Source organism: Ranitomeya imitator, chromosome 4 (genome assembly GCF_032444005.1).
Source record: "Ranitomeya imitator isolate aRanImi1 chromosome 4, aRanImi1.pri, whole genome shotgun sequence".
Taxonomy (NCBI): Eukaryota; Metazoa; Chordata; class Amphibia; order Anura; family Dendrobatidae; genus Ranitomeya; species Ranitomeya imitator.
Window position 1 is genome coordinate 91,040,279 of NC_091285.1, and position 10,925 is coordinate 91,051,203.

The 10,925-nt window shown below is 42.2% G+C and overlaps 3 non-coding genes across 3 annotated transcripts; all 3 read left to right on the forward strand.

Annotated features, from left to right (window-relative positions):
- Nucleotides 1–3,646: 3,646 nt before the first annotated feature.
- TRNAL-UAG (transfer RNA leucine (anticodon UAG)) lies at nucleotides 3,647–3,728 on the forward strand. Its single transcript has one exon. It is a non-coding gene; the product is annotated as a tRNA-Leu (tRNA).
- Nucleotides 3,729–7,573: 3,845 nt separating this feature from the next.
- On the forward strand, nucleotides 7,574–7,655 carry TRNAL-UAG (transfer RNA leucine (anticodon UAG)). Its single transcript has one exon. It is a non-coding gene; the product is annotated as a tRNA-Leu (tRNA).
- Nucleotides 7,656–10,139: 2,484 nt separating this feature from the next.
- Nucleotides 10,140–10,221, forward strand: TRNAL-UAG (transfer RNA leucine (anticodon UAG)). Its single transcript has one exon. It is a non-coding gene; the product is annotated as a tRNA-Leu (tRNA).
- Nucleotides 10,222–10,925: the final 704 nt, after the last annotated feature.

Sequence of the window (10,925 nt, forward strand, 5' to 3'; positions counted from 1 at the left end):
TTCTGACCTTCCCGTTTCTCAAAAGATGTCTGTCATTTGGGTGGTCTGTGATCGCTTTTCTAAAATGGTCCATCTGGTGCCCTTGGTTAAATTGCCTTCCTCCTCTGATTTGGTGCCTTTGTTCTTCCAGCATGTGGTTCGTTTGCATGGCATTCCTGAGAATATTGTTTCTGACAGAGGTTCCCAGTTTGTCTCAAGGTTCTGGCGAGCCTTTTGTGGTAGGATGGGCATTGACCTATCTTTTTCCTCGGCCTTCCATCCTCAGACTAATGGCCAGACCGAACGAACCAATCAGACCTTGGAAACATATCTGAGATGTTTTGTTTCCGCTGACCAGGATGATTGGGTGTCATTTTTGCCGTTGGCTGAGTTCGCCCTTAATAATCGGGCCAGCTCGGCTACCTTGGTCTCTCCATTTTTCTGCAATTCTGGGTTCCATCCTCGTTTCTCTTCAGGACAGGTTGAGTCTTCGGACTGTCCTGGTGTGGATTATGTGGTGGACAGGTTGCAGCAGATCTGGACTCAGGTAGTGGACAATTTGACCTTGTCCCAGGAGAAGGCTCAGCTTTTCGCTAATCGCAGACGCCGTGTGGGACCCCGACTTCGTGTTGGGGATCTGGTTTGGTTATCTTCTCGTCATATACCTATGAAGGTTTCCTCTCCTAAATTTAAACCTCGTTTTATTGGTCCGTATAGGATTTCTGAGATTCTCAATCCGGTGTCTTTTCGTCTGACCCTCCCAGACTCCTTTTCCATACATAATGTATTCCATAGGTCGTTGTTGAGGAGATACGTGGCACCTATGGTTCCATCTGTGGAGCCTCCTGCCCCTGTTTTGGTGGAGGGGGAATTGGAGTATATTGTGGAGAAGATTTTGGATTCTCGTGTCTCTAGACGGAAACTCCAGTATCTGGTCAAATGGAAGGGTTATGCTCAGGAAGATAATTCCTGGGTTTTTGCCTCTGATGTCCATGCCCCAGATCTTGTTCGTGCCTTTCATGTGGCTCATCCTGGTCGGCCTGGGGGTTCTGGTGAGGGTTCGGTGACCCCTCCTCAAGGGGGGGGTACTGTTGTGAATTCTGTGGTCACAAGTGGTATTGCAGTCTCTGGGCGTCCTCCCTCAGGTGTTTTGGTGAGCTCGTTGGCTGCCTTGCTATTTAGCTCCACCTGAGTCTGTCTTCCTTGCTCCTTGTCAATGTTCCAGTGTTGGATCTGAGCTACTGCATCTTTCCTTGGGCCTGCTGCTCTGCTAGATAAGTGCTTCTAGTTTGTTTTCTGTTTTTTCTGTCCAGCTTGTTATTATCTTTTGCTGGAAGCTCTGAGAAGCAAAGGGGTGCACCGCCGTGCTGTTAGTTCGGCACGGTGGGTCTTTTTTGCCCCTTTGCGTGGTTTTCGTTTTAGGGTTTTTTGTAGACTGCATAGTTCTCTTTGCTATCCTCGCTCTGTCTAGAATATCGGGCCTCACTTTGCTGAATCTATTTCATTCCTACGTTTGTCTTTTCATCTTGCTAACAGTCATTATATGTGGGGGCTGCCTATTCCTTTGGGGTATTTCTCTGAGGTAAGTCAGGCTTGTATTTCTATCTTCAGGCTAGTCAGCTCCTCAGGCAGTGCCGAGTTGCATAGGTAGTGATAGGCGCAATCCACTGCTGCTTCCAGTTGTGTGAGGACAGTTCAGGTACTGCAGTCTACAGAGATTCCACGTCTCAGAGCTTGTCCTATTGTTTTGGGTTTTTGCCAGATCTCTGTATGTGCGCTGATTACTGCACGCTGTGTTGCCTGATTGCCAGCCATAACATTTGTCCATCCAGTTCAGCCTATATTCCATCATAATAAATACCCAGATCTACGTCCTTCTACAGAACCTAATAATTGTATGATACAATATTGTTCTGCTCCAGGAAGACATCCAGGCCTCTCTTGAACCCCTCGACTGAGTTTGCCATCACCACCTCCTCAGGCAAGCAATTCCAGATTCTCACTGCCCTAACAGTAAAGTATCCTCTTCTATGTTGGTGGAAAAACCTTCTCTTCTCCAGACGCAAAGAATGCCCCCTTGTGCCCGTCACCTTCCTTGGTATAAACAGATCCTCAGCGAGATATTTGTATTGTCCCCTTATATACTTATACATGGTTATTAGATCGCCCCTCAGTCGTCTTTTTTCTAGACTAAATAATCCTAATTTCGCTAATCTATCTGGGTATTGTAGTTCTCCCATCCCCTTTATTAATTTTGTTGCCCTCCTTTGTACTCTCTCTAGTTCCATTATATCCTTCCTGAGCACCGGTGCCCAAAACTGGACACAGTACTCCATGTGCGGTCTAACTAGGGATTTGTACAGAGGCAGTATAATGCTCTCATCATGTGTATCCAGACCTCTTTTAATGCACCCCATGATCCTGTTTGCCTTGGCAGCTGCTGCCTGGCACTGGCTGCTCCAGGTAAGTTTATCATTAACTAGGATCCCCAAGTCCTTCTCCCTGTCAGATTTACCCAGTGGTTTCCCGTTCAGTGTGTAATGGTGATATTGATTCCCTCTTCCCATGTGTATAACCTTACATTTATCATTGTTAAACCTCATCTGCCACCTTTCAGCCCAAGTTTCCAACTTATCCAGATCCATCTGTAGCAGAATACTATCTTCTCTTGTATTAACTGCTTTACATAGTTTTGTATCATCTGCAAATATCGATATTTTACTGTGTAAACCTTCTACCAGATCATTAATGAATATGTTGAAGAGAACAGGTCCCAATACTGACCCCTGCGGTACCCCACTGGTCACAGCGACCCAGTTAGAGGCTATACCATTTATAACCACCCTCTGCTTTCTATCACTTAGCCAGTTACTAACCCATTTACACACATTTTCCCCCAGACCAAGCATTCTCATTTTGTGTACCAACCTCTTGTGCGGCACGGTATCAAACGCTTTGGAAAAATCGAGATATACCAGGTCCAATGACTCACCGTGGTCCAGCCTATAGCTTACCTCTTCATAAAAACTGATTAGATTGGTTTGACAGGAGCGATTTCTCATAAACCCATGCTGATATGGAGTTAAACAGTTATTCTCATTGAGATAATCCAGAATAACATCCCTCAGAAACCCTTGCTGGAGCAGATCGCTTTGGAAGCAGCTAGAAGCTCCAGACAGACTGTAACCTCAGCACCCACCATGAGGGAACTCCCCAGAGTGTCCCACAAAGACTTTAAGCCCTTTAATGAGGCTGCAGGCGACATTGAGGGCTTCTTCCAGGACTTTGAGCATCAGTGTTGATTAATGGAAGTCCCTGAAAGGGAGCGAGTTCGACATCTTGTGGGGTTCTTAGAGGGTGGAGCTGCTGAAGCCTATAGAGCTATGGACCCTCGGGGGAACTGTGAGTATGCGGCGATTAAACAGACTATTCTAGAACATTATGCTATGTTAAACCTTGTTATCTTATTCTTATAATTATGCTAACATACAAAATTAGCATATGCTTTAATCCCACTGCTGCCAGTATTATGCGGTCTTGAAATGTTTTTGTACTTATTCTTATGATTTTGCTAACATGCAAATTAACATGTGATTTAATCTTTTGTATTTGTATAATTTTGCGGTTTTCAGTTAAGATAAGGAATCGTAAAAATCATGCTGTTAAAGGTAGCATGGCCGAGTGGTCTAAGGCGCTGGATTTAGGTTCCAGTCTCTTTGGAGGCGTGGGTTCAAATCCCACTGCTGCCAGTAGGTCTTCAGAACCTTTTGATCTAATTCTTATGATTTTGTATTTGCATGAGTGTGTGGATTTCTGTTTAGGAAAAGACAGTTGATAGAATCATTGGTTTTTCCTATTGTTTAGAGACTTAACCATTTTACAACAGACCTGTAGGTTCAAATCCCACTGCTGCCAGTAGTAAGAGTTCCTTAAAACCTTTTTATCTTATTCTTATAACTATGCTAACATACAAAATTAGCATATGCTTTAATCCCACTGCTGCCAGTATTATGAGGTCTTGAAATGTTTTTGTACTTATTCTTATGATTTTGCTAACATGCAAATTAGCATGTGATCTAATCTTCTTTTGTATTTGTATGATTTTTCGGTTTTCAGTTAAGATAAAGACCGTTGATAGAATCATTGGTTTTTCCTAATGTTTAGAGACATGCCCTTTTTCCAACATGCACTGATTTTAAATGTTGTCAAATGTACTTCACTTACTCTAAGGAAGCCTACTTAATCATGCTGAGTATGACTCAGCAGTATGAGTTCTTGAAAATCTTTTGATCTTATTCTTATAATTATGAAAACAGACAAAATTTGCATGTGCTTTCATCCCACTGCTGCCAGTATGATATGTGCTTGAAAATTGTTTTGAACTTACTCTTATGATTTTACTAACATACAAACTTACATGTGTTTTAATCTTCTTTTGTATTTGCTTAAGTGTTTTCTTTCTGGTTAAGATAAAAACAGTTGATAGAATTATTGTTTTTTTCCTAATATTTAGAGACATGTCTGTCATGATATGTACTTTTGCCCTGTCCTGTATTTGAATAATATGCCATTTGATGTATGTAACTGTTCTCTGGTTTCTATTAGCTGTAATTTATGTATTTTCTTGTGCTGGGAGTTCACCTGTAACAATATGTCTCCTTCCCCCAATACTTGCAGCCCTAAGCTATAATGTAATTAAGGTTTGTCAACACCACTAGTGAAGAATAGCCATTCTTTCTCACAGCAGGTGGCTAGTCATATGTACATACTAGATAGACTAAGAGGAGCCCACCAGTCTAGAATCTTCAGGTGGACCCAACCATTGAATAGAAGGTGTGACCCCCACCCCCCTTCATGGGCGGATCCCAGGAGCTCAGACAATCCATTCTTATTTTTGAGATCAGATGTGAGTTGATCCTTAAAGGGGAAGGAGTGGGGATTCTTAGCTGAGGCAAGACCCCACGTCCATCTGTGACTGCGGAAGCGAACGGGATGAGACTTGAGCTGAGGACATATCTCGTCGTTCGTGAGATTGTTTTGGCATCCCTTGGACTCATGTGGACTATTGCTTTGTTAGCTGGCACAAGGATTATCTGAGGTGCCCCCGAATCTGTTCTGTTGGACTCGTGGAAGGACTATTGTTTCGTTTATCGGGTGCGGGATTACTGGAAAGCATCTCCAGATCTGTTTATTTACTTGGGCTTATTGTGGACTTCTGGTGGACTTGAAGGACATTATATATATTTGATGTTGTATGCTCCCTGCTTTAATAAATCTCATTGGATCATCCCTCGGCCCGTTGTCCCTTCCTGCTCTGCTGTACACCCCGTCACAAACTGGTTGGCAGCAGTGGGATCAGAGCAGAAGGAATGGAGGACAAAGGCCCATCAACATTGGGAACCAGCACCGCAGAGTACAAGAGCTGGACTGCGATGAACCTACAAACAAAGGCCCATGAAGTAGGAGTCCGTTTTAAAGGACTCTCCAAGGAGCAGCTAATTGAGGCTTTGGAAGGAGTTCGCCTGCAAGATGACACTGAGGAAGGATCCTCACAGCAAATGGAGGAAAGACTGCAGCCGGAGGTAAATACCCAAAAAAGTCAGTGGGTTGTGTGGTACGAGGAGGAGTTGGCATTTCTGGGAGAAGAGGCCACCATAGACGATAAGAGGAAGGCCATTCACAGAGCTCAGGAGATGGCATTAACATAGTAACATAGTAACATAGTTAGTAAGGCCGAAAAAAGACATTTGTCCATCCAGTTCAGCCTATATTCCATCATAATAAATACCCAGATCTACGTCCTTCTACAGAACCTAATAATTGTATGATACAATATTGTTCTGCTCCAGGAAGACATCCAGGCCTCTCTTGAACCCCTCGACTGAGTTTGCCATCACCACCTCCTCAGGCAAGCAATTCCAGATTCTCACTGCCCTAACAGTAAAGTATCCTCTTCTATGTTGGTGGAAAAACCTTCTCTTCTCCAGACGCAAAGAATGCCCCCTTGTGCCCGTCACCTTCCTTGGTATAAACAGATCCTCAGCGAGATATTTGTATTGTCCCCTTATATACTTATACATGGTTATTAGATCGCCCCTCAGTCGTCTTTTTTCTAGACTAAATAATCCTAATTTCGCTAATCTATCTGGGTATTGTAGTTCTCCCATCCCCTTTATTAATTTTGTTGCCCTCCTTTGTACTCTCTCTAGTTCCATTATATCCTTCCTGAGCACCGGTGCCCAAAACTGGACACAGTACTCCATGTGCGGTCTAACTAGGGATTTGTACAGAGGCAGTATAATGCTCTCATCATGTGTATCCAGACCTCTTTTAATGCACCCCATGATCCTGTTTGCCTTGGCAGCTGCTGCCTGGCACTGGCTGCTCCAGGTAAGTTTATCATTAACTAGGATCCCCAAGTCCTTCTCCCTGTCAGATTTACCCAGTGGTTTCCCGTTCAGTGTGTAATGGTGATATTGATTCCCTCTTCCCATGTGTATAACCTTACATTTATCATTGTTAAACCTCATCTGCCACCTTTCAGCCCAAGTTTCCAACTTATCCAGATCCATCTGTAGCAGAATACTATCTTCTCTTGTATTAACTGCTTTACATAGTTTTGTATCATCTGCAAATATCGATATTTTACTGTGTAAACCTTCTACCAGATCATTAATGAATATGTTGAAGAGAACAGGTCCCAATACTGACCCCTGCGGTACCCCACTGGTCACAGCGACCCAGTTAGAGGCTATACCATTTATAACCACCCTCTGCTTTCTATCACTTAGCCAGTTACTAACCCATTTACACACATTTTCCCCCAGACCAAGCATTCTCATTTTGTGTACCAACCTCTTGTGCGGCACGGTATCAAACGCTTTGGAAAAATCGAGATATACCAGGTCCAATGACTCACCGTGGTCCAGCCTATAGCTTACCTCTTCATAAAAACTGATTAGATTGGTTTGACAGGAGCGATTTCTCATAAACCCATGCTGATATGGAGTTAAACAGTTATTCTCATTGAGATAATCCAGAATAACATCCCTCAGAAACCCTTGCTGGAGCAGATCGCTTTGGAAGCAGCTAGAAGCTCCAGACAGACTGTAACCTCAGCACCCACCATGAGGGAACTCCCCAGAGTGTCCCACAAAGACTTTAAGCCCTTTAATGAGGCTGCAGGCGACATTGAGGGCTTCTTCCAGGACTTTGAGCATCAGTGTTGATTAATGGAAGTCCCTGAAAGGGAGCGAGTTTGACATCTTGTGGGGTTCTTAGAGGGTGGAGCTGCTGAAGCCTATAGAGCTATGGACCCTCGGGGGAACTGTGAGTATGCGGCGATTAAACAGACTATTCTAGAACATTATGCTATGTTAAACCTTGTTATCTTATTCTTATAATTATGCTAACATACAAAATTAGCATATGCTTTAATCCCACTGCTGCCAGTATTATGCGGTCTTGAAATGTTTTTGTACTTATTCTTATGATTTTGCTAACATGCAAATTAACATGTGATTTAATCTTTTGTATTTGTATAATTTTGCGGTTTTCAGTTAAGATAAGGAATCGTAAAAATCATGCTGTTAAAGGTAGCATGGCCGAGTGGTCTAAGGCGCTGGATTTAGGTTCCAGTCTCTTTGGAGGCGTGGGTTCAAATCCCACTGCTGCCAGTAGGTCTTCAGAACCTTTTGATCTAATTCTTATGATTTTGTATTTGCATGAGTGTGTGGATTTCTGTTTAGGAAAAGACAGTTGATAGAATCATTGGTTTTTCCTATTGTTTAGAGACTTAACCATTTTACAACAGACCTGTAGGTTCAAATCCCACTGCTGCCAGTAGTAAGAGTTCCTTAAAACCTTTTTATCTTATTCTTATAACTATGCTAACATACAAAATTAGCATATGCTTTAATCCCACTGCTGCCAGTATTATGAGGTCTTGAAATGTTTTTGTACTTATTCTTATGATTTTGCTAACATGCAAATTAGCATGTGATCTAATCTTCTTTTGTATTTGTATGATTTTTCGGTTTTCAGTTAAGATAAAGACCGTTGATAGAATCATTGGTTTTTCCTAATGTTTAGAGACATGCCCTTTTTCCAACATGCACTGATTTTAAATGTTGTCAAATGTACTTCACTTACTCTAAGGAAGCCTACTTAATCATGCTGAGTATGACTCAGCAGTATGAGTTCTTGAAAATCTTTTGATCTTATTCTTATAATTATGAAAACAGACAAAATTTGCATGTGCTTTCATCCCACTGCTGCCAGTATGATATGTGCTTGAAAATTGTTTTGAACTTACTCTTATGATTTTACTAACATACAAACTTACATGTGTTTTAATCTTCTTTTGTATTTGCTTAAGTGTTTTCTTTCTGGTTAAGATAAAAACAGTTGATAGAATTATTGTTTTTTTCCTAATATTTAGAGACATGTCTGTCATGATATGTACTTTTGCCCTGTCCTGTATTTGAATAATATGCCATTTGATGTATGTAACTGTTCTCTGGTTTCTATTAGCTGTAATTTATGTATTTTCTTGTGCTGGGAGTTCACCTGTAACAATATGTCTCCTTCCCCCAATACTTGCAGCCCTAAGCTATAATGTAATTAAGGTTTGTCAACACCACTAGTGAAGAATAGCCATTCTTTCTCACAGCAGGTGGCTAGTCATATGTACATACTAGATAGACTAAGAGGAGCCGACCAGTCTAGAATCTTCAGGTGGACCCAACCATTGAATAGAAGGTGTGACCCCCACCCCCCTTCATGGGCGGATCCCAGGAGCTCAGACAATCCATTCTTATTTTTGAGATCAGATGTGAGTTGATCCTTAAAGGGGAAGGAGTGGGGATTCTTAGCTGAGGCAAGACCCCACGTCCATCTGTGACTGCGGAAGCGAACGGGATGAGACTTGAGCTGAGGACATATCTCGTCGTTTGTGAGATTGTTTTGGGATCCCTTGGACTCATGTGGACTATTGCTTTGTTAGCTGGCACAAGGATTATCGGGAGGTGCCCCCGAACCTGTTCTGTTGGACTCGTGGAAGGACTATTGTTTCGTTTATCGGGTGCGGGATTACTGGAAAGCACCTCCAGATCTGTTTATTTCCTTGGGCTTATTGTGGACTTCTGGTGGACTTGAAGGACATTATGGATATTTGATGTTGTATGCTCCCTGCTTTAATAAATCTCATTGGATCATCCCTCGGCCTGTTGTCCCTTCCTGCTCTGCTGTACACCCCGTCACAAACTGGTTGGCAGCAGTGGGATCAGAGCAGAAGGAATGGAGGACAAAGGCCCATCAACATTGGGAACCAGCACCGCAGAGTACAAGAGCTGGACTGCGATGAACCTACAAACAAAGGCCCATGAAGTAGGAGTCCGTTTTAAAGGACTCTCCAAGGAGCAGCTAATTGAGGCTTTGGAAGGAGTTCGCCTGCAAGATGACACTGAGGAAGGATCCTCACAGCAAATGGAGGAAAGACTGCAGCCGGAGGTAAATACCCAAAAAAGTCAGTGGGTTGTGTGGTACGAGGAGGAGTTGGCATTTCTGGGAGAAGAGGCCACCATAGACGATAAGAGGAAGGCCATTCACAGAGCTCAGGAGATGGCATTGCTGGAGCAGATCGCTTTGGAAGCAGCTAGAAGCTCCAGACAGACTGTAACCTCAGCACCCACCATGAGGGAACTCCCCAGAGTGTCCCACAAAGACTTTAAGCCCTTTAATGAGGCTGCAGGCGACATTGAGGGCTTCTTCCAGGACTTTGAGCATCAGTGTTGATTAATGGAAGTCCCGGAAAGGGAGCGAGTTCGACATCTTGTGGGGTTCTTAGAGGGTGGAGCTGCTGAAGCCTATAGAGCTATGGACCCTCGGGGGAACTGTGAGTATGCGGCGATTAAACAGACTATTCTAGAACATTATGCTATGTTAAACCTTGTTATCTTATTCTTATAATTATGCTAACATACAAAATTAGCATATGCTTTAATCCCACTGCTGCCAGTATTATGCGGTCTTGAAATGTTTTTGTACTTATTCTTATGATTTTGCTAACATGCAAATTAACATGTGATTTAATCTTTTGTATTTGTATAATTTTGCGGTTTTCAGTTAAGATAAGGAATCGTAAAAATCATGCTGTTAAAGGTAGCATGGCCGAGTGGTCTAAGGCGCTGGATTTAGGTTCCAGTCTCTTTGGAGGCGTGGGTTCAAATCCCACTGCTGCCAGTAGGTCTTCAGAACCTTTTGATCTAATTCTTATGATTTTGTATTTGCATGAGTGTGTGGATTTCTGTTTAGGAAAAGACAGTTGATAGAATCATTGGTTTTTCCTATTGTTTAGAGACTTAACCATTTTACAACAGACCTGTAGGTTCAAATCCCACTGCTGCCAGTAGTAAGAGTTCCTTAAAACCTTTTTATCTTATTCTTATAACTATGCTAACATACAAAATTAGCATATGCTTTAATCCCACTGCTGCCAGTATTATGAGGTCTTGAAATGTTTTTGTACTTATTCTTATGATTTTGCTAACATGCAAATTAGCATGTGATCTAATCTTCTTTTGTATTTGTATGATTTTTCGGTTTTCAGTTAAGATAAAGACCGTTGATAGAATCATTGGTTTTTCCTAATGTTTAGAGACATGCCCTTTTTCCAACATGCACTGATTTTAAATGTTGTCAAATGTACTTCACTTACTCTAAGGAAGCCTACTTAATCATGCTGAGTATGACTCAGCAGTATGAGTTCTTGAAAATCTTTTGATCTTATTCTTATAATTATGAAAACAGACAAAATTTGCATGTGCTTTCATCCCACTGCTGCCAGTATGATATGTGCTTGAAAATTGTTTTGAACTTACTCTTATGATTTTACTAACATACAAACTTACATGTGTTTTAATCTTCTTTTGTATTTGCTTAAGTGT